The following is a 23,536-nucleotide window of genomic DNA, read 5'->3' on the forward strand; positions in this document are numbered from 1 at the left end:
AGGCGCCGGGGTGGGGTTTCTTTGTGTGTGCAGCAACGGTCCCGGGGGCTGGAGGGGGGCACCTGCAGCCCTGGGCGCACTATGCGGTCCGCCCCACCCTGTGCAGAGCCTCGAAGTCCCCACGCCCGCGGAGAGTCCTCAATGGAAAGGGGTCTCGGTGGGGAGCGCAGCGCGATACCCTGGAAGGCAGCCTGTCACCACGCCCCGCACTGCTTGCTCCTCGCTCGCAGCCTTGGCTGGCCAGAGACCTGACCACTCACCCCAGCCGCCCCACCCTGGCTTCATTGTTCTCTCTAGGGCGAGAGAAGAGCGGGATCACATTTGTCTTTCAGAATCACATGAAATAGGACATTTAGACATAGTCATTAAAAAGAGAAAAGGAAAGCGTCTCTGAACTCCTTAGCTCGGTTTGAGGGCAAGCTTCGGGAACCTAAATAGATGTATAGATAATACAAATTAAGACATGTAAGCAAAATCTAAAGCAAAAGAGGTCAAGGTCTTCAAGTTGAGCCACGTGCAATTTACATTTTTTGGGTCAGACAGGGCCAAATACTGGCGAATCCTTGGGCTGAACCTATGACCCAACCAGATTCAAGATCCAGGGCCTTAGTTCCCCAAAGGTTCTCCTGAGCTTCGTGTGGGCCTGAGCTTGGGTGCAGGGTGGCCCAGGGGAGGACAGACAGGGAGGGACCTGCCTTGGGGTATCTTCTGGAAGCCCCCTCCCCCAGGCCGGGCTGGGATGCGGTGGGGTGTGGGGGTGGGGAAGGCCGAGGACCGGCTCCGCCCTGCCCTGCCCCACCCTTCCCATGGAACTGGGAGACCTCGGGATGAAACCTGGTGGGCAAGGGGGGACTTGGGAGGGACTGCTATGCAGTCTGTGGTCCGGACACCCCTCTTTCCAGCCCACAGTACAGAGCAGCCCGAGCCCCACGGGGTGTGCAGACACCTGGCGCGGCTCCCGTTCCTAGCCCATTGGATGGCTCTGCAGAAAAGGGAGCCTCGCCTCGCCACACAAAGGCACGGCCCCAACCCGCCAGGCCGCTGGAACGCAGAGATGACCCCTTTAGGGGGTACCGGAAAGTATTCTCGCCCACACACGGCCCTCAGAGCTCGGGGACATTTTCTCCGGCCCAAGCCCACTCCCCTCTATGTTTCCTGACGGAGACCCCTAGCTAGGGTCCTCCAACCGGGCGCGGCTCAGCCACGCCCCTCGCAACTGGACCCTGAGCAGCGGGCCAGCCGGGTGGGGCGCACGTGCTGATCGCGCTCCTGGACCACAGCCAGCCCTGCAGCGCTTGCCTGCCTCAAACTGGGCGCCGGCCCCCGCAGGAGCATCCCAGGAGAGGGTTCTGCGCAGTGTCCTGAACTACTCTAGCTTGGCGCCACCATTCGCGGTTAGCCTGCGGGTCCAGAAAGGCTCTAAGGATGGGGGCATGTGTACCCCCACGGAGTGGCTTCAACTGCAGGACTGCTACAGACTCATTATCATTAGGATTATTATTTCAAACCGTCCTTGTTAGTATTCCAGCAGTAGCTTTATTCTCACTTGTTCGAAAAGGATGCTGATCGCCTTTGGTTAAGGATTAACCCGTGCCACTCATTTTTCTTCCTACTGATCTCCCTCGTCCTCCGTCTCCTCTCCTGGCCCCCTCCTCAAAGGAAATTTGTCTCAGATTATTTAAGTAACTAAAAAGCAAATACATTTTGGCTTCCGATTATGATTACGTGGCTGGAGCTTATGCGCTGGTACTTGCTAAGGACAGAGTCTATGTGCCAGAGCGCTGAAAATTCTCCACAGAGAATTATTTGTAGTTTTAGTGGGAAAAAATTATACACGTATATGACTGAGGTGGTATGTCACTCCATACGAGATTATAGCTATAGACATTTAAACGCAGATCTTGCACAAGTTTTAACTGTTCTCCCCTAAACTGTTCTTCAAACTGCTAATTTCTTGATGCTGTCGCAATTCTACTGAGAAATATGGATCGTGAGTGCAGTGGTAACCACCAACCCATTAAAGTCCCACCCTGTTTATGAAGAATGAAAAGATTCTTTTTACCATAATTAGGCTGCACTTGCAAATGTGAAAAGAAGCACCATCTCTGCAACGGGAACGCTGTAGATTTTATAAATCTTCCAGCTGCACAGAATCTCCAAGCCAGTGCTTTTCTCCCTGATTCATTAAACAATTACTGTATTCAGCATGATTGTACTAAGAACATATTGTATTACCCATTATCATCTCAAATGGAGGCACCTTCCAAATGGATGCATGAATAACTAGAAATAAAAAGCTGAAGATTTGATCAAGATTTCAGAAAAAAACTGAAAGAAATAAATGTAGCTTTATCAATAATCACACATACATAACTCACAGCAGGTGAGTAGACTGCAGGAAACACTGGTTTTCCCTGGGTAGTGCATTGCCAATAGCTGGTGTGATTGTGTGAATTTGTGGATCTGGGGACATTTGTCTGTACATGTTTTTAAAATGAAAGAAAACCTGTTTTAAATGATCATTAAGACAAATTGTGGTATCTAAAACTAAAGCTCTGTTTAGTTAAAATTCATCATGGTTTTGCACTGACTTACAGATAGATTTGTAGTAAAATATTCCATGCCAAGAAGAGGGAGAGATTTTATTGTTCGAGCAGTTGTTTCTTCCTTAATCATTAAAAATTTTATCAGGATTTCCTTTCTTGCATTAAAAAGAGGTACTATTACTTTTGGTTTTAATTTTTAGTTGCTTCTGGATAGATAATGATTTAGGGAACTAAGCATTAGATCATTTGGCACTATACGATTTCCATTAGATCTCTCATTGTCGGTGACAAAATACAGCAAGAAGTTGCTTTTTTTTTTTTTTTTTTTTTTTAGATTCAGAGCATGTCCTCTCAGAACCTCAGAAAGCCAATGCATGCATTAAAACAGTTTTTCACTTTGTAATTTAAGATCAAAGTAGTTCCTAATTCTATGAATATCTAATGATATCTAACAAGCAGGATTTTCAGAGTTAAATCTGAATAACTGAAAATGAAGTAGAAGATGGATCCATATTGAATTGAACATATTTTATTGATAATACAGGCTATCTTTAGAAAAATGACTGAGTTATCAATCAATCAATGTTTCCGTTCCCTCAGCTAAGATGAAATGTATGTTCATGTCACCCCAATAGCTAGTTGCTTGCTGCATAAGGCTGGATAAAGCTGGTTTCAAAGAAAGTGGCAGCTAACAGCACAAACCCAGACCTGGGTGTGGCCAGCCCCACACTGCTGATAGCCAACCCTAATGCTCATCAATCTTCTTGTTTATGGGAAAATATACATTATTCTGTTACCATTAGATCTGCGACATTATGTGAAAGATGCAGGAAATGTTCTAGTCCAGGAGAAAACACTGCATAGTTAGTGACCCAGATGTTTCCAGAACCGAGGCTGTTTGTCTTTTCTGGCTCTCTCAATTGGAAAGCCACCGAGTCTGCATTCACTTTTCACCCCACTAGAGGGCAATCAGTTTCTCTAAAGTAGATGATTGATTTAAGCCTAGCTTCAAACATTAGCTGTTAAAATCTTTTCTTACATTGGGATCATTCAATTGTTGGTTTAATAAAAGAAATGTCTTGCTTTACCATAGTGAATGAGGAGTACATGTGCTCTCCTCAGCGCAGTGAGTGATTGTAATCTGCAAGTCGGCATAGCCCTGGTTAATTAGTCCCTTATGATCTTACTTTCTAGTTTCACTACAGCATAATTATTGTATCATTTATGTTACTTCTGGGGTTGTTTTGTGCATAAATGGTAGAAAATGTCAGTAGTAATAGCAAAATTATTTCAGAACAGATGTTTTAATTTTTAAGTAAATGCTTAAATTAAGATCAGTGTTTACTTATTCATTCATTTAAAATGTGCTTCATGCTGGGGGCAGCTCTAAAGTCAGGAGCTCCACCTTCGGGGAGCTCCAGGCAAGTAAGCGAAGCAGGAAGAGAGAATGTGATCCTGAGGAGGGGTGCCCAAAACTGACTGCTAATGCGTTCCCATCTGCTTTAAGGATTCCTTTGTAAACCAAATCCAATGTGATTTCAATCTAATTTTTCCCATTTTAACAATTATTTATACTTGATAATTGTTGGAAGCTGACAAAAAATAAGTCTTAAAACCTTGGAATAGTTTCATTGCTTTAGAAAGCAATTAATGTCCCTGTTAAGAAGAAACAGATAATTACAACTAATTTTTATTATTACCAAAAATAAGTTGTTTCATATATTCTGCAGAATGGCAATTCTTTTTCTTTTTTCTCTTATATAACTATAATCCATGAGTAAAATATTTAATAGTGTTATATTACTGCATTCCTCAAATTTCAGTATGTATGTGAATTACCTTTGGTTTTCTTTACAAGCTAGATTCTGACTGGGTAAGCCTGGGTAGAGATGAGTCTACAGTCCTGACAATCTCCCTGCTGATGCCAGTTCTGACAAGTTAGAGGTACAAAGTTATAATATGCATGTACCCCTGATAGTGAACTCTAGTGCCATGTCTTAACTTTTTTTTTTTTTTTTTTTTTTTTTTTTTTTGGTCTTTTTGAGACAGGGTCTCCCTGTAGCACCAGCTGTCATAGAACTCACTATGTAGACCAGGCTGGCCTTGAACTCACAGAGATCTGCTTGCCTCTGCCTCCCGAGTGCTGGGATTAAAGGCATCTGCCACCATGGCTGGCTTGTCTTAACATTTTTAAATGCATGGCAATCTTTACAGAATATTTCACTTTCAACCTCATATGCATAGGGATTTAATTCCTCTGAGGATAATGTACTCCATACTATCACACTTTATTAATTAGATTATTTAAAATACATTTGTATTACAGGACTCAACAGAAAACCTACAAGAAAAATATGGGGGAAAATAGGCATTTGACTCTGTGTGAGTGTGTATGTGTGTGTATCTGTCTATCTGTCTATCTGTGCACTGTGAAATGAATATAATTTGTGGCACAGTTAAGAAAAGGTAATAAATTACACTTGATTGTTGTTGTTTACAAATAATAGGCAAAACAGAAGTTCGACCCAGCACCTTTTAGATGTAGGCTAATATGCAGTTTACTAGACACAGTAAATTCACTGTGAATGCTCCACATAGGAAAGAAACTAAAACAGAGACTTAAACCATATTAAAGTTATTTTTGTATGCATGCACAGTCATTACTTAGCCATAACTTAACAAATGTTCCAACAGTATTTCATTCTGGATACCACATGAAAAGAATTATTAAGATTCATTGGGTATGACCCTATATTGGAAAACAGATTAGGCTTTATATGGTGGCACATGCCTGTAAATCCTAGCACTCAAGAGGCTGAGGCAGGATTGTAAGTTAAAAGTCAGCCTAGGCTGTTAAAAGGCCCTAATTCAAAATAAATAAGTACGTTTTTTTCTTCTGCTTTCTTCACCCAATAAAGGGCCTCCATTACCCAATACTACAATTCTAAGAAAGTTGGCCTAGAGGTAAAAAAAAAAAATGGGTCTTCGAGGAATAACAAAATTATCATATCACCCATAGAGTGAGTGGCAAACCATGAAGGCCTTTTCTGGGAATTCTGCAAGAATGATACTATACCTGAAATATCTAGAATTAGAAATTCTGCATTTCCCAAACAGAGCAGTAAAAAACATGATCCCAAAGAAAAGTAAGCACAGGTGGTGGAATACGGTGACTCAGTAGAAAGCCGGTTCCGTTTCCCCTTTCATTGTTTTCAGCAGTTCATTCCACAGAGCGTTTCTCCAGAGCTAAGAACTTCCCATTGTTGCAGCTGCTGGTTAAAACAAAAGAAGGGATGGTAAGGCAGCATCACAAAAGTTACATGTATGTTAAGTGGATAATCTGGCAGTCTCAAAAATAACACTTGGAGGTGACTTGCCCAAGTCTGGTAATCATATCCAGCGCCTGTACCAAGCTGCAGTTCCAGAACCTCTATGTCACAGTCTTAATCTGCTCTGTATCAGAGTTCCTCCCACAGGTCAGACCTGTGATGCCACCATCTTATTTAGCAGGCCTGAGATGGTCTTATCCTTTCTGAATGCACACTCATTTTGAAGAGGGAGTACTTTCAATCTGGTGATTACTTTTAATCAATAACCTGAGGGTTATTAAAATAATTCCCATGGTTTTGGCTTTGGGGGAAAGACCTATGAGACTTTAGGATATTGTATGGAATGCGTGGCTCACCACAAGCTCAGCTAAGAGAACAGCCACCACTCTTTGAATACACTTCAGTGACCAACTCTAGAAAAGAAAAATTGTAATCTGGCCAGCCTCACTGTGGTCATTGAACTTCACACTGGACCTCCAACTCCTTCCATAGGTCCTAGATAATTAATTTTAATATTTAGTTTTATGAAATAAAGTTAAACTAAAAGAAATATAGCCTGGGCATACACATTTAATATAATTATTAGCTATTACTTCAAGGTTATTGCACTATTTCAAAAGCAGACAGGCAGGAGAGATCTGTGGGAAGACTTTAAATCCCTTGTGCAACATTTTTAATTATGTTTACTAAAGGAATCCAGCCCTGTCATTTGTCAAGCAGACATTTGCAGTAGTAAAGCCTGTGTTTATAATAACCCATGTTTATTAGTCATGATTAAAGATAGCATTTTGTGTGCATTTGTTCTCACAAAACACTTTTAGAAGTGAACATAAAGGTTAATTAATGCATCTCAGCACTCGTTTTGCTGCTCTTCTGGAAACAGCATTCCTAGGATGTGTGCTGAACAGAAGTCCCACATTTTGCTCTCAAACCAGAACAAAATCCTCTAAGAATTTTTCACTTGCAATGTTTTGACCTTGAGAAAATCATAAGTTCCAAAATTTGGCTTTTGACAAGAAACAGATAATTACAGCTCTCAAATAGTGCATTAAAAGTGATTTTTAATAGAGCAGGATGTTGTCTAAGAGGGAAGTTTTTGCCAAAATCACACTACAGTGCCTTCAGGAGTACCCGCTTAGCAGCCGTCCTTCTAGAATAGGTAGAGTTTAGGTGCTGGGGTGTGTGGTGTCTTCTCTTCTGTCCAAGAACTTAGTAGAACAACAGATCTTCGGTACTATGGCCCTGTCAATCTTTAGTTCTGTGTCCTTATATCAAGATAAAAACAATCAAATGAAATTCACTTACATCTTATTCCAAAAATACTTTTACAAGAGATATTTTAAAGTGCATTGCATTTTGATTAATATTCTACTCTTTTTGGAAGATTTTCTTTTCCTATGAGTATCAGCCATCAAGTTTAATTCCTATTGCTAAAATTACTCACTGTGAAGCTAATCGTAGCCTTCCAGTTTGGGTTTCCTAGTAAATAGAAAGCTAGCTGCCATGAAAAAAAAAAATCTCAACTTGTAATATATATTGACTTAGAGAACAGAGAGCAGGAAACTTTATCATAAAATGCACCAGGTGGCGTTTCAGGCAGTTGACAGCACTGTGCAGTTAGACTGACAACAGCCTCCCAGGAGCCACTTCGGGGCCTGGCTTAGCATGCCATATTTACCACTGCAGTGTTCTCTTTCATTTCCAACACAAGTAACTATTGACATTATGTAACTCTTACAGTAAGGTGCCAGCTAGCATCCTTCTAAAAATAACTGTTCTCACATGAAAATTATCATAGTCAACTCCAGTCTCTCAGTGACAGATCACAAGACCCACTTGAAAAGTTATCTTTCCATGTACTTCAGAGAAACTTCTTCCTTTTATAGTTAATTTTTAAAAGGAGAAGATAAGCACAGAAGATTGAAATCATTAAAAAGAACAATTAGATAGTATGGTCTGTCTTTAAGAGATCTAGTAGATTTCAGAAAATATTCGTATCTTCCACTCACTTTTTTTTAAATCTTCATGTAATCCCTGCGTTTTGGACATAATATAGAGGTCACTCTATTAAAATAAGTAAATTTAAGCTTAGAAGAATTTACTCAGTCAAGTTCAAAGCAAGATGAGAAAGCAGATCTAACAAAGATGGATATAGATTAATGTCAATATAGACTAGATATGGATATGAAACTGACAATATTCAACACTTGGTCCTCTGTCCTGAAGGAAAGGAGCATGGTAGACATATTTGTCTCCGGTCCAAAATCAATAATAGGTAGTGTCACTAGGAATCACATGTAACATCCCTTAAGTAAAAAGCTATTTACTTTTAAAAATAAATAAGTGAATATAAATTTTTAACAAAATAAATTTGAATGTCAACTATGTTCAGAAGCCTATATATTCTAAGAAATATTCTAATTATCTTAAATATTCTAAGTAGTCTAAGAAATAAATGAACATGTTCATCACCTTTGAAGAATTGTTTTGAAGGTAACAAGATCTTATACATATCAGCAAATTAAAAGTAATAATGGAAGTTATGACTATAAATAAAAGGCTTCCCTATTTTAGCAATTTTTATACAACCTAAGTATCTTGCAAGTTGGTGCATAATGATAAAGTAATAACATCAGTTAGGAAGGACAAAGATCACCAAAATGCGGTAGATTTAAATAGTTAAGCTCCATCAGCCAAAGTAGTTGCAATCCTTTAGTCAAAATACTTAGACTGGATTTTCCTGGGCATCAGAAGCATTTGGGGAACTAGGACCTTTCTTCCAGGTGTTCTGTTCTGTGGGTCTAAAGTTGACCCTACTGATTTGCATATCTAACAGGCTCCTAGGTGCTGCTGACGCAGCTGGTCCAGACCCATGCTATAGTAAACCACTCAGCAGACCCTACAGCAGGAGAGCTACTTCTAGCTCTGCAACAGGACTCAAAAGGGCAGCTCTGCGGTTCACTACCAGAGTGATCAAGCTGCACTGAAGAAAGGGACCAAGAGCAGGATCAGGCTTCTTCACTCTTGCTAACTCACCTTGGTGAAGGCCATTTTCTTTGTGCCTCTAATTCAGCACTTGTCTAATAGCGGTACTGTCTGTTTTGTCCTTATCAGAGGGTCGTTGTCAGGATCCAGAAAGCATGTGAAAGCATAATTAGCACCTGTGAAGTACTACATAAATGCAACCCTTGAGCTCTTTTACCATTAGGTATAATAATTGTGTGTGTATGTGTGTGTGTGTGTGTGTATGTATGTATGTATGTATGTATATATGTGTGTGTGTCTCACTGTGTAGCCCAGATTAGCCTCAAATGTATGTCCCTCCTTCAGCCTTATGGGTGCTGGATTACATGTGTGCAGCATCACACTTGGATTAATGAGATTTGCATGTGTGTGTGTGTGTGTGTGTGTGTGTGTGTGTGTGTGAAAATACCAATGTGTGTGCATTGAGAATGATTAAAGAAAGAATAGCAAACACCGACTGATTCTGAAGTCATTTGGGTTTTGAAAAGTACATTCAAAATAATGAAAAGTCAACTAAAATGTTGATTGAATCCTCAGTCAACAGCATATACTATTTTGAAGGGATAGGGATCAGAATCCCACTCCCTCCCCAAACTGTCTCAAGCCTTCTTCCTGACAAATGGTTGATTGGCTCAGAAGTAGCAACCAAGTCACCAGTTTTATTACTGCCCCTACTCCCCAGCTCAAGCTTCTTTCAGGGTAGGGCAATGAATGGTAGTCTAAGAGAGCAACCACCCATCATAGAGAAACTCTGGGTCCAGTACAGGTACCTAAGAAACAGACGCAGAAAATGTAAGAGGGCTGATAAGCTAGAGAAAGGTGGAACTCTACTCGTTTTGCTTCCGATTCCCTCATTGCTTCTCCTGGCACCATCTCATCCCTCCACCCTGTAAGTCTGCCTCCCTGAGACAGAACAAATCCTAAACAGACAAAGTGACCCAGGCCCAGGGCTCAGTTATGCCGAAAGCTTCACTAAGAGCTGCAATCAAAGAAAATAGAAAGGTAAAACCCTGTGGAAAAGGAAAAAGAAAAAGCAGATCATCATGGAACACAGCAATATGCAAAACCCTGTGAAAACTAAAAAGAAGTGCTTCAGTTTTTCCAAAATGCTGAGATCAGGAACTTTGTCTGTTACATGTGGGGAGAGAGCTATATTAGAGGTGGATGGATTAGAAGGCATGGCTTGGACTCTACTGTACTGCTCACTGCCTGGGAGTCCCTGAGCAAGCCGCCCATCATTTCTACAATGTTAATACAATTCTCCTCACCATTACCAAATGGGGAGAATAATGCCCAATGATGTGGTCATTAGGAGAATTTGGTAAGTAATTGAATATTAAGTATTTGACAATAAAAATCGATCCCCATCTCTGTCTTCTTTGTTGAATCATGAAGATGATAAATAAAAAATCATTTTAAAAATTAGACATCTAAAAAAATTAGACATCTAAATTCTTATGTTAATTTCTACACATAACAGCAATACTATTGGAAAGTATTTGCAAGTGTGGAAATGATCACTATTCAATAATTCTTTGTGGAAGGAGGAGGGTTCATACCCATTTATGACACAGGTGCTCATGTAATAAATCTTTAAGACAAATCCATTCTGGGCAATGCCAGAATTTAATAATTAATGCATTTCATTTGGGCCAAGATGTAGTAAGCAAGAAAGATAACTAAAGCATAAGTACCCTCTCTTGTATTTGTTTCTAATTACATTACATTTCCTTGGCATTGGTATCTTATCTACTTTAACAATGTAGGTAACAGTAAAACTGGGTCTACCCAGGAAGGTTTAACAACATAAGATCATTTCAGTAGAAATTAAAACTGACTCCAAGGCATCAAAGCATGAATGTCTATGTTGATATACTGAGATCTTTTGAAGAATAAGAAAAGGAGGAAACACCACACACATGCACACACACGCACACACACACACACACACACACACACACACACACACGTCCCTCCCATCAGATCCCAACCCCTTGCCTGCTGCTCAGCCTTACCCACACTTCCAGTCTCTTTGTGTGTCTGTCTGTCAGGCACAGCTCCAGGTGCTTTCTTGTCTGGGTAGATTCAGGTTTCACCTTCTACACCCATTAGTAGATGAGCCCAGCAGAGGCTCTAGGACCAGCAGAACAAAGGGAATATTCCTTAGAGGCCTGGCGAAGAAAGAGACAGATGCATGGAGTTTAGTAGTAGTCTAGTTCTGCACGAAAGTAATGCTTTTTAAATCAATAATGAATCAGGTACCAGTAACTTGCTACTGCTAATTTTAAATCTAAAAGGCATTAGCAGAATGTAATTACTAGAGCAACAAATGATATCTTTAAAAATCAAATTGACATTCATCAGGCATCTGACTTTACAAGGATGTAAGGAAGACAAGTTTAAAAACCCATTTGAAAAGCTTTTATTCTGTTAAAAAAATTTCTTAAAAAATGTATGGTACATAAAGTAGGGGCTATATTTATAACATAAATATAGGTACATTGAAAGAAATGTGTATTCACAAGTATATTTCAGATTCAATACTGTTTATAATAATCTACGTAAAAACGCTCAATATACTTCACCTTTATAAGCTAGAAAATTCAGGTGATAAAGTATATGCCTACTGTCTCATAAACAGGGATAATGAAAAGGAAGACCTTATCCTAATTTAAGTCCTCACAAGGTCTTAACATACTGCAGGAAGTGGAACCCTTCAGCTTTGAAAAAAGATGTTCTCCTGTCTTAAAAACCTTAATGAGACACAGAGGCAGAGAAAAGAGAATTGTTTCTCTTCTATCCACCTTTATTTTTTAAATTTAGTTGTGAAACAAATAAAAAGAAGATGAAATTCAATATTTAAAATTAATTTCTTTTTCCAAGTTGAGGACTGACATTCAAGAATTGAGCAGCTTTGAAAAGAGCTAGATCCCATTTGTTGAAATTTTTCTGAAAATGAGATATAAAAAATAAACTGCATCGTAGTTGTAGACTTTGTTATTTATGAATTGTAGCAAGCTGTATTACATCTTGACATATTACATATATATATGTATATATATATATATATAGAGAGAGAGAGAGAGAGAGTGCACTGGGCTTTTGTGTCCAACTTTCAAAGCTGCAAAGAACTTTTTAAACATTTAAATAAATCAAAAAGGGAAGCTATTGCTCCTGATTGTTCACGTAGCTATGGGGTTGTTCTTTCCAGATAGCTACATATTTTATCACTTTTGATGAACTTTATAGACATAAAGACATAGACAGGATAATTAGCTAAGAAGTCAAGGAAGAGCTCTCAGCATTGTATACTGTCCCTGAACAAACCGTGACAGCGTTCCAGGTCAACTCTCATCTAGCTTTCCTTGGGTTTCCCTTCCTGTGAATGCCTCAAGATGATTGTCTCATGAGAAATTTGACAATTAGCCACATTATCTTATTATAAGTATTTTTTCATCTTCCTTATCATTTAGTGTTCACCAGCTATGTATGAGCCAATTATGAGTAACAGCTCTAAGACGGGTTTCATTATCCCCACTTGCCAGGAAAGGAAAGCGTAAGAGAGGTCAGGAGACCAGCTTCCAGGGGCAAATATTCAGCAGCCTTCCTTCTGCCTTCCCTCTCTATCTTGAAATGCTTTCACTTTTTGTTTCAACATAAGGCGTTTCTTTCTCTCACTTCCATCTCTACAGCGGTGAGAGGGGCTTGTTTGAGGTTTGATACATACCTCTCTTACTTTGAATTCCCTGAAGCAGTATCTTCTTTGCAGTAATACTTTGCCCTGGTGTGTATTGGATTCTTACTATGCTAATCATTGTGACTCTGACAAGTGCCTTACAAGAATGACCATCCACGTTTTTACAGGTGAGAAAAGAAGAGAAAGAAATTCACATGCAGCCAACACAGGGTAAGGTCAGAATCTGAAGCAAGTCACTTTGACCCAGAACCCACTTAGTGAACTGGACATAAGTCTCCTTGCACAGAACAGGAGTTCTGATTGTGTTTGGTGATTTTGTGATAAGTGAAGTAATAGAAACAAGCAGTGGGACACAAACAAAAAAGATACGAATCAGGGAGGGGGACTTGTTGGGAAGAAGGCATTCATTGTGTGGGTGAAGGGAATAAGAGGATAATGGGGGGAGAATATGCTCTAAGGAAAAAGAAAAATAATAAGAATCAAAATCCCATATGTTTAGCTACACCCTTTTAGAACTTCAAAAATTAAAGATCAATTTGGAGATGATTAATCTTTATGAGCAACATCTTACATCAGCAGTTCACTTCCACAACACATTACATCACCCGGTACAATAATATTCTATCCCCTTTGTGGACAAACTCATATTCAGAAAGTATAATACATTGTCCAAGTTTGGTTAGATCCTGAGCTGGAACATGGGTTTTCAGTTCCAGCATGTGTTTTCTTCACTACTCTAGGGGAATATTTACTTACCTCTAGTCAATATTCGGGGGAGGACAATAAAACATATATTTATATTCACCTGTCTCTTTTTCACCTTTGCACAATTGTCTTCTCTAAGAGCAAACCACTTCAAAGACCCCAGAAAAGCCATTCCTCGGCATGATGCAAAGCTAGTGAATTTCAGGGGGAGATTGAGCACCATCATACCTCTGGGCTATTGCCCACCATCCTCTACTCAGTCTCTATGAGAAAGTCAGCTGGGTTACTCACAAACTCAACAGCTGTTATTTACATCTGAAGGACAGCCTCTCTCTGCTCAGTAGCCAAAGGATAAACATTCATAGGACGCCTGTTAACTGTTGTACATACACATAGATATGGGGAGAAATATAAAGAACATTAGGGGAGACAGCTTCCCTCTCTCAAAAATCTTAGGCTTGAGACGAAATGATTGGTAGCAAACACAGCAGTAGAGGGAACATGGCCAACATGTATGGAACAAGCCAGGAAAAGGACTATGTCCTTGAGAAGTCAAAGACACCCCAAACTTTTGCAATGGGAACCTTGAAATTGGATTCTGGTTTTAGGGAAATACAAACCTAGTTTGGAGAATTACATGACTAGTTCATTATTACTTTGACATTTACAAATGGTCACCACATCCTATTTAATAGATCATCTGTCTTCTTGACCTATTATAACTTAGCTGAAAATTTAGAACCATGACCATTATTCTGAATGAAAAAATCTACTTTTTTGAAAACAGCATTTAGGGTAAATAAATCCAAAGAAAATAGAACATAAAAGAGAACAAACTGTATGTTTAGGTTTACAGATCAGTAACTGGAGATTTTTCTTGAAATAATAACAAATTACCATGCCAAATTTCAACTCATATTTATCTGTGCTGATCAAATGCTTGATTCTATTTTTATTCTATTTATTGTTAAACAATAGACCTGGTGTTTGTTGCCACACATAGAATAAAATGCATAGATGGTTCTGGTCTTGCCCGTCCCGTTACACCAACATACAATTCTCATGTCTTAAGAATGACTATCATGATTCAAAGAGAGTTCCAGATGGCATCCAAAAAGCTTATGCTTTATGCATCACTTATTCTGCCTGTGAAAAAAGAATATTTGGAGCCAAAAATAGATCTTTCATGTAGCAGGGAAAGAATGGAAATTGCTCTGAGAATTTTGCAATTTGAAATTGAAGACATGGGTTGTTTTCTGAATGAAGCATTTGTCACATTAGATATAATATCCATGTCTATCACAAACCCAGCTGTTATAAATGTCAGGATTCAGAACAAAGAGAATGCCACAAAACAAAAGCATGAACATTTTTTCTTGAATATGAGGTATCATAAAATAATTTGTCTAAAACAAAGTAGGTAAAGAAAGCCTTTACTGCAGAAAACATAAAATGTGAATGTGTATGTAATGGGAGAGCTACTGAATTTGAAAACTAATTGAGCATCAAAAAAGCAATTCTAGACAACCAGTAGGATCTAGAGTGGTGAAATGGTTTGTTCAAGACCTTGACTTTGTACCTTCTCAATGGTCTATGTAGATTAGCCTATCTCATTATCCAGTCATTCCTTTCTGTGGTGATAAATAGGATGCTTTTTAAACTTGTTCAGTCTGTCACCTCAGTATTCAAACCACTGGTTAATTCAAAGAGAAAAGTCACCTGGCCCATAGACTGGAATTAAGTCATCAGAATCATATGCATCATATATATATATATATATATGATATATATTTTTTACTTACCATCTATGAAAGTTCTTCTTTCACTGAGTACATCTGAGTCTTCAAATACAGAACCTTACATATCAAAGTTCTAAGAGAAGTAGAACCAGAGGAAATCAATGTTATCATTGGCAGCCCAAACATTTATGGTTCTGGACACTGGCCCCACAGGAGTAATAGCCATTCTGCACAGAAGTAGGAGTTTGGCTCAGTTACGAATGAACACAAAGTATTTTGGCTCTTCAGCCAAAAATTTTTAAAATAATGGGACATTTCAATCATGTGAGTGACACACAACCATTGTGGAGAAACACTCAAGACACTGCGGAAGAAGGAAGGAAAGAGCAAGATCATCCTTACATGAAAACGTTCCCTTACCCACATGAATAGACTTTTTTCCTAGCTTTGTGTCATTTGAGTCCCAACCAATTTAGCTAAAAGGAAAACATATAAGGCTCATCACTACTACCTTGCAGTATTAGGGGATTAAAGGAAAAAGGAATCCCTCAGTACTCAGAATTAGGCTTGGTGATAGAATCTTGACACATAAACAGAATAAGGTGCTTCTAATATTCCTTTAAATCACAATGTAGTTTGGCTTCCATTAAGCACTTTAAGATTTTTCATCATGGGAAGTGTACCCTGCTACATGGAATTCTCGTTATATACTGATGGAGCTTTAATGGGTCAAGAGCACCATGAGGTTCAAAACTGATACAGTTTACAGCTTCTACTCCAGCATGGATCAGACAAACTAATTCATGTCATCTGATTTCTTTTCCTTGTTACCATTCCTGGTGCTAAGAATTCACTGAAATGAAATTTAAGAGCTGCACATCTTTTTGTAAAATCCAGAGATGAGTTAAACTGCTTTGACCCTCTTAAACGTCCCTTTGTTTGATTTTGAGAGCTATAATCTACAGAATAACCTGGATGACTTGACTGGCTAAAAAAAATTAATCTTCAAAACCTCTCCAGCTTTGGAGACTGTAATTTTTGGGGTAGAAAGTAGAATAAATGTGGACTGAATCTAATCTTATACTGAACTAATTAACATTACATCATCTCAGCAGAAATATCTAGACACATTACCTCATACTTCATATCAGTGATTTTTCTGAGATAGTAAAATAGCTCTTTAAACTTGAGAGTTGCTTGGTTTTCTTTTTAACTGTTAAATTTCAGTTGCATATCCATCAATAAAAATATTTTAAAGCTGCCAATTTGAGTTAATATAGTGTATAGGAAGTATTTTAAGCAAATTTACATTGTCTATCTGTTTGTGTGGGAGGTAGGATCTCTGTGTGTGTGTGTGTGTGTGTGTGTGTGTGTGTGTGTGTGTGTTGTATGTACTTGTTAGAGTATGCTATGCACCTGTGCATACAGGTATGCACATACATGTGTGCACACACATGTGGAGGTCAGGGATTGACATCATATATCTTTCCTTGATTAATTTCCACTTTTATTTTTTGAGACAGAGTCACCGAACTTGAAGCTGGCTGACCAATGAGTTTTAGTCATTCACCTGTCTCCACCCCCCACTCCATCCCACCTTTAAGCACTGGGACTACAGGTGCAAGAGCTGGGAATCCAAACTCAGGTCCTCATGTTTGCACAGCGGGTACTTTACTAACTGAGCCATCTCATCAGCCCTAATCTAGTTCATCTTTAAATATCACACAGAGCTCCCAAAAATACTCTTAAAGGCCTGTGGATGTAGTTCAGTTGGTACAGTGCTTGCCTAGCCTGAACTAAGATTTGGATGAATCCCAGCACCGCATAAACTGGGCATGATGGCAGAGGTCTCTAATCCTGGAATTCATGAAGTAGAGACAAGAGGATCAGAAGTTCAAGGTCATCTTTATCTACATAGCAAGTTCAAAATAAGCCTAGGATACATGAAACTGTCTTAAAAATAAAAAAAAATAAATTTGTTCTTAATAGAAATGATACATCTGAGTAGAAAATAAATAATTTTAGCTTGGATTAGTGAACCACAAAGCAAACTGCCAAATACATACACAATATGTGGTCTATAAGTCCAAAAATGAGCATCAGGAGCTTAAATCTGCAAAAGGGAAAAATAAAGAAGGAACCAACAAACAGAGCTGCCAGGTAGCTGGTGTGACGATGTGGGGGAAGGAAAGGAGGAGGTCCCCAGCAGCAAGATCGCAGCAGTGCTTTATAATAGGGACTGAATCTCAGCACTTTTCAGAACCATATAGCACAGTGTTTTCTTGTTGTCTATTATCATTTTAAATCCTTAGCACAAGCTACAAGCACTGTCCCCAGGTATGTGCCAGACCCTGAAGGCTCCTCTGCCTGGAAATGGCAATGGCTTTCCTTTTCAAAAGAAGTGCTTTTGTCAGTGTTTATAAAGAAATTTTGTCCTTTCTACTATAAAAAACAAAAACAGGAAATCCAATTGCTGTCACACCAAGTGCAAGAGAGCTTGACTTGAATTCTGTAGCATCTCATTTTGTCCTTCACCCCCAGAGACCTTCCTAGAGAAAGGCAGATTGAATCCAAATGCACCATGTAAGACTCACGAAGAAAACCTCCCTACTAGACCTCTATGGTGACTGCGAAAACAAGAGAAGGGAAGAGCAAGAAATGTGTTCCTCAGTACAACCAGCCCAGGTTGAGCCATTCCTCTGAGGGCCTGTGCCCTTATGATCACAAAGCAAAAAGGAATAACGATGTGGGGCTTCCTGAGAAAATGCTTATGATGTCCTCTCTGGGTCTTACTTCCACATCTTTAAAAATAAAATAGACTCCTGTCTTTTGTTTCTTATCTAAGATGTGATGGAGTAAAAGGAAAAAGCTGATTAAATTGTTCTTTGGAGTCTTATTAAATGGCCCTGTAGATACTGTATTTTGTAAACTGAAATCTTAAAAGAGAAGCCATCACTGACTAGCCACACAGTAAAGCTGGTGGCATTTGTACACTCCATGATTTGAAAAAAAAAAAAAAAAAAGATATAACCAATAAAATGGTAGGGGGGAACAAATGCCAGGTGCCAGGACACAGACAAGTGTCCAGTCAGGGACAGTGAGATATTTCCTCCCAAGACAGTGTGTTAACAAATGACATTTACAAAACAAGCCGTACTGTCTTTCATATTAAAAGGAAGTCTAGTGCATAAATCCTTTTTCACATTGAACATTAGCCAAAACTAAAGACTAAGAAATTAAGAATAAAATTTTTTTCAGGACAAATAAACAGAAGACATTTCTATGAGACCACCAATTCCAAATGAAACAACAAAATGACATGTATGAGAATTCATTTTAATGGTTACGCCCACATAAGCTAAATGAAGTGGAAAATTGAAAAATTTTAAGCCATTTACTTCTAATTGTTTAGGTCTTTAAAAAATAATGGAATATAGCATCATGAATAATGCATATTATTTTCTTCTTGAAATAAGTTACTTGTACAGCTGAGACATATATGAAAGTGCGAGTAAAGAGTTCAGTCTCTGGTATATGTTCATAAAAATGGAACAAATAATTACAAGCCTATGCCATATTTTCTTAAGTAAACTAATCTCTTTGATGATTTAAAACAAAATCATACCTGATTGTTAAATCTGTGTATCCTTATAAGAAACTGTTCCTGAAGTTCCCAGCTATTTCTATGCCAATATTTATTACCCATACAGAATCCACAAATCAAAAAAATGTTGTACTTTCTTTCTGTAAAATTGTATGGCCATCCCTCTGGTTTTGCATCCATTGATTCAATCATGAATTGAAAATATTCAAAAATGCCTCTGTATTGACTATGTGTATACTTCTTATTGATATTTCCTGAACAATAACATATAATAAATATTTATAGCATTTAGAATGTATTTATTATATGAATAATATGGAGACGGTTTAAAACATACAAAATGATATGCATAGAAAACATGCAAATGCTACATCATTCCATGTAAGGGCTTGAAATCCCCAGATTTTTATGTCACTGGGGGATCTCAATCTCCCATGGGTACTGAGGGACAACCGAACTTCTGGCCATGTAGACAGTGGCTCATGTGAGAATGAGAAACAAATGTCAAAGAAAAAAAATGGAAAAAGAAAGCATTTTATGCATTTTATTTTTAAAATCAATAAAATGTACAATTTTCTCGTTGGAAACAAGTAGACAGTGAAAATGAAAGCAAAACACCTGATTAAATTGTTAGAAAAGCAGCTGGGGTGTAACGTGACAGTGAAGCACTTGCCATTGTGCATGATTGCCAGCAAGAGAGGTGGGATTATGGAACCATACCTTGGCTGGGGGGGGGGGCTGATGGGAGATGTAAACAGCATTAAGCAACATTAAAAGCAAGGAAAAGAGTCAGACAGGCCCACATTAAAACTAAGCATCACACTTCATAATCTATCAGAACTTAGACAAGTTACTTGACTTCTGAGTCATCTCTCCACCTATAAACTTGGACTATTTATTGGACCTTTCTTCTGGTATTGTTGGGATGATTAAACAAGAAAATGCATGGAAATGCCTTAGTTCATTGTATGTGCTCAGCAAGGAGCAACTGTTACCATTACTGATAACTCATTGTAGCCATTTAGAAGAATGAAAAAGTACAATTAGTGTTCATACATCATTAGGTTGAAACTATTGCTATATAATTATTATACTTTATGTGGGTTGAATTTTAAATGAATTCACTAGACAAATGCACTTACTTGCAAACGTTAATACTTAATAGCAAAATCAACCAACCAGCCACTGAAAAGGCATACATGGAATTACCTATCAACTCCTACATTCTTATAAAGAAGCATTTAATTCTGCTTAATGTTGGGGTATAGTAAAAAGATTAATATACATTGATTCCAAACTCCAAGAGAAAAAAATGATTATCAAGTCAATGGATGCAAATATAATTGGCATGGTTTTTGTTGTTAATTTGAAGATTATTCAAATTATTTGTATTTCAGTGGATCAGCCCACACACAATTTTCCTCCAAGCAAACCCATCCTACAAGCTTTGGTTTGATTACATTTTGCATGGAAAAGGTTTTTTTAAAAAGAGATTTGGGGCCAGCCGTGGTGGCTCATGCCTTAATCCCAGCACTCAAGAGGCAGAGGCAAGTAGATCTCTGTGAGATTAAGGCTTGCCTGGTCTATGTAACAGGTTCTAGGCCAGCTATGGCTACAAGGAAACCCTGCTCTCTCTTCTCTCTCTCTCTCTCTCTCTCCTCTCTCTCTCTCTCTCTCTTTCTCTCTCTCTCTCCCCCCTTCCCTCACGCTCTCCCTCCTTCCCAGTGATAATGAAGACCAACTTGGGGTGCTTTTCACAGTGAAAAGGATGGTTACTGATGAGCATAAACCAGAACTGTGGAAGCAGGCCAGGACTTGTGGCCAACAGACCCATTATCGCTTCTTATACATCTCACAATCTCTAATAGCATATTCCTACAACTGGACTCAAGACTCAATTCCTAGACTTAAATTTCTTTTATTATACCTGTTTTTCATAATACTTTGGAGTCTAGCACAAAATATATTCAGGTTGGTTTTAATATAAACATAATATCTTAAGTGAGTAAAAGTTAAAACCCAAAATCTTGGAGCAGAATTGACCCCGAGAAGATCCACTATCTGGGCAGAAGTTTTGAAGCGCCAATGAGTGTACCTATGAAAAGATTGTCTAAAGTGCAGAGAATGCCATCCAGAGACCATGATGGGTAAGCTGCCGCTGGAGTGCAGGTGTCGGTCCTTGGGGAGACTTACACACAATTCCATATTATCTCTTTAGAACCTTATTCTATGTCAACAAAAATAAATAAACCTTCTGTTCTTCACTTTATTCCACACTATTTAATCTTTTAGGTGGGGAAGTGGGTTGAGACAGGGTCTTAATCTGTAGTCCAGGCTGGCCTCAAACTCATGGGGATCCTCCTACATCAGCTTCCACATGCTAGGATGCAAGCATGAGTCCCCATGTCTGACTATATCAATCTTTACACTCACTCCAGGTCCATTTATTCAGGATACCTTATAAAATCCAAGACTCACACTTAAAATTGGAATTTCAGAAAAGAAACAGATGATAAGTGTGCCCCATGCAATGTCTTGTTTAAATCTTAACTGGGTGGACCTGTATTTTTCTTTGCTGAAGCTGGCAACCCTTATTGCGAACCTTGTCTTGACCACTCACCTCTCTGCAGCAAACTGAGGGGTTTAGCAGCTTCCTAAATCATCTGTGTACCCATGTGATATTTCTTCTATGTTTTATCTACCTTAATCCATTTTTATATCCACATACTGTCCCCTGACTTAGAAACAGCAATGTTATCTTATCTTTGTGTACTTTATAATGCCTCACAGAAAGTCCTGCTTACAGATGGTGATCCTAAGTACTTGCTAATGGAAATTGGTTTAAAATCACTTCCCAAGACAAATAACAACTACTTACTGAGTAATCACTTTGCTTATTATAGAACTATTCTGTAAATTATTTCATCAGTGAGTAAAAAACGTGTGCTTTCAAATAACTTATAGTTTAACAAAAATTATATATCAAGAATCATTAGCAGGGGCTGGAGAGATGGCACAGCTGTTAAGAGCACTGGCTGTTCTTGCAGAAGACCCGGGTTTGAATCCCAGCACCCACATGGTATCTATCAACAGTCCATAACTCCTTTCCAGGGGATCTGATGCCCTCTCTGCCCTCCATGGGCACTATACGACATAGGTGAACTTATACACATGCAGGCATAACACTCATACACATAAAAAATAAAAATAAGTTTTTAAGAAATCACTAGCAAATGACGCTAAACAGTATACAGTCAAGATCATATCATAAGCCCACTGAGGACAGTGGGAGTTGTGCCCTAAGAGAGGGAGGTGCTCAGGAGAGGTGATCTGAATTAGGACTCAAACTTTGGGGAGGATGTAGATGAGTAAAGAGGATTCCAAAGGGTAATGCTGCCTGGGTGGAGTTTAGGCAGAGGGTCTGTGGAAAGGAAGCTCTTGATCACGGGTTATGTGCTTATGGCAAAGAGACAAACAGGATTCACTGGGTGGCTGCAGCTGCTGCTGAGTTGTTCCCTGAGATGAGAGCATCCACCTCAATGAGCATCTAACAATGGCTGCCACTGGTCAGGGCTATACCAGGTAGAGCCATATCCCTTTATAAAATTAGTACTGAAAATTATGTTGTTAAGGAAATCACAGAGGTCAGCTGCTGTTTTCCCCAATCACCTAGGACAGCAAAGACAAGTATTTCTTTCAGTCAGTGTTGTAGCTTGGGCTGATATAACAAACACGACTTCTTAAAGTTCTGGAGACTTAGAAATCTGCAAGCTAGGTAACAGCATGATGTGGGTCTGGTGTGGGTTCTCGTCCAAGGTGGCATTTTATATTTTCACATGGCAGAAAGAGATGAGGCTAGCTCTCTGGCCTCTTATAAGAGCACTAGGCCTACTCATGATGACTTGATTTCACTATCTAATCCCCAGAGTCCTCATGTCCAAACATTGCCACATTGGGGATTAAAGTTCCTCTATATAAATCTTTATATTCTTCTATAACTTTAATACTGTTTTATCAGATAGAAAATCTTTTAGTTTTGTGTTTATATTGTTTCTTCTTAATAAAGTTAGTATCTCTAATGTGTAATATAGTATGCCATCATCCTTCAGTCTGCATGGGAAATTGACTCCAGGGCCCCCTGTGAAAACCAAAATCTGCAGATGTCCAAGTCTCTAATTTAAAACAGTGTAGTATTTGCATATAACCTATACATGTCCTCTCCTATACTTTAAGGCATTTCTTGGTTATTTATAAGACCTAATACAATGTAAATGCTGTGTGTAAATGGCTGTCATACTATATTGTTTAAGGAACAATGGAAAAGTCTGTCTATGTTTAGCACAGATGCAGTTTTTCATAAAACTGATCAAATGTTTATTTCATGAGTAGTATATGCCACTGCAGAAGCAATTTTTATTTCAAATATTTTTAATCTATGGTTGGTTGACTCTATGAGTATGGAAGCCACAGAAATGGAAGGTTAACTGTATGTTTCATTTTATAAAATGTTTTGGTTACTATATTACATTCACTAACAAAAAGGTAACACTAGCCTACAAAGCCTGGTTCTATTGTTTTCAATCAGTTTATTGAATTGAATGAATTAAGCCATCAAATATGCTATCCTTTGATTCATGTTGAACATCCATGTGAAAATCTCAGGTACTTTTTTATATTTTATTATTTTTATTTTATGTGTATGAGTGTATTGCCTGCATGTATGCGAGTGCACCTGTGTCATGCAATGCTGCGGAGGTCAGAAGAGGGCTTCGGATTTCCCTGGAACTGGAGTTAAGGACGGTTTGTAGCCCGCCATGTGGGTACTGGGAATCGAACCTCGATCCTCTGCAACAGCAGTCAGTGCTCTTAACCACTGAACCATCTCTCCAGCC

At 38.7% G+C, this 23,536-nt stretch overlaps 1 protein-coding gene across 1 annotated transcript in view; it reads left to right on the forward strand.

Annotated features, from left to right (window-relative positions):
* The window catches only part of Stmn2 (stathmin 2), a 52,090-nt gene that overhangs the window by 1,109 nt on the left and 27,445 nt on the right, over nucleotides 1–23,536 (forward strand). The window lies entirely within an intron of this gene.

This window comes from Nannospalax galili, unplaced genomic scaffold, assembly GCF_000622305.1.
Source record: "Nannospalax galili isolate Female #2095 unplaced genomic scaffold, S.galili_v1.0 scaffold829, whole genome shotgun sequence".
Lineage (NCBI taxonomy): Eukaryota > Metazoa > Chordata > Mammalia > Rodentia > Spalacidae > Nannospalax > Nannospalax galili.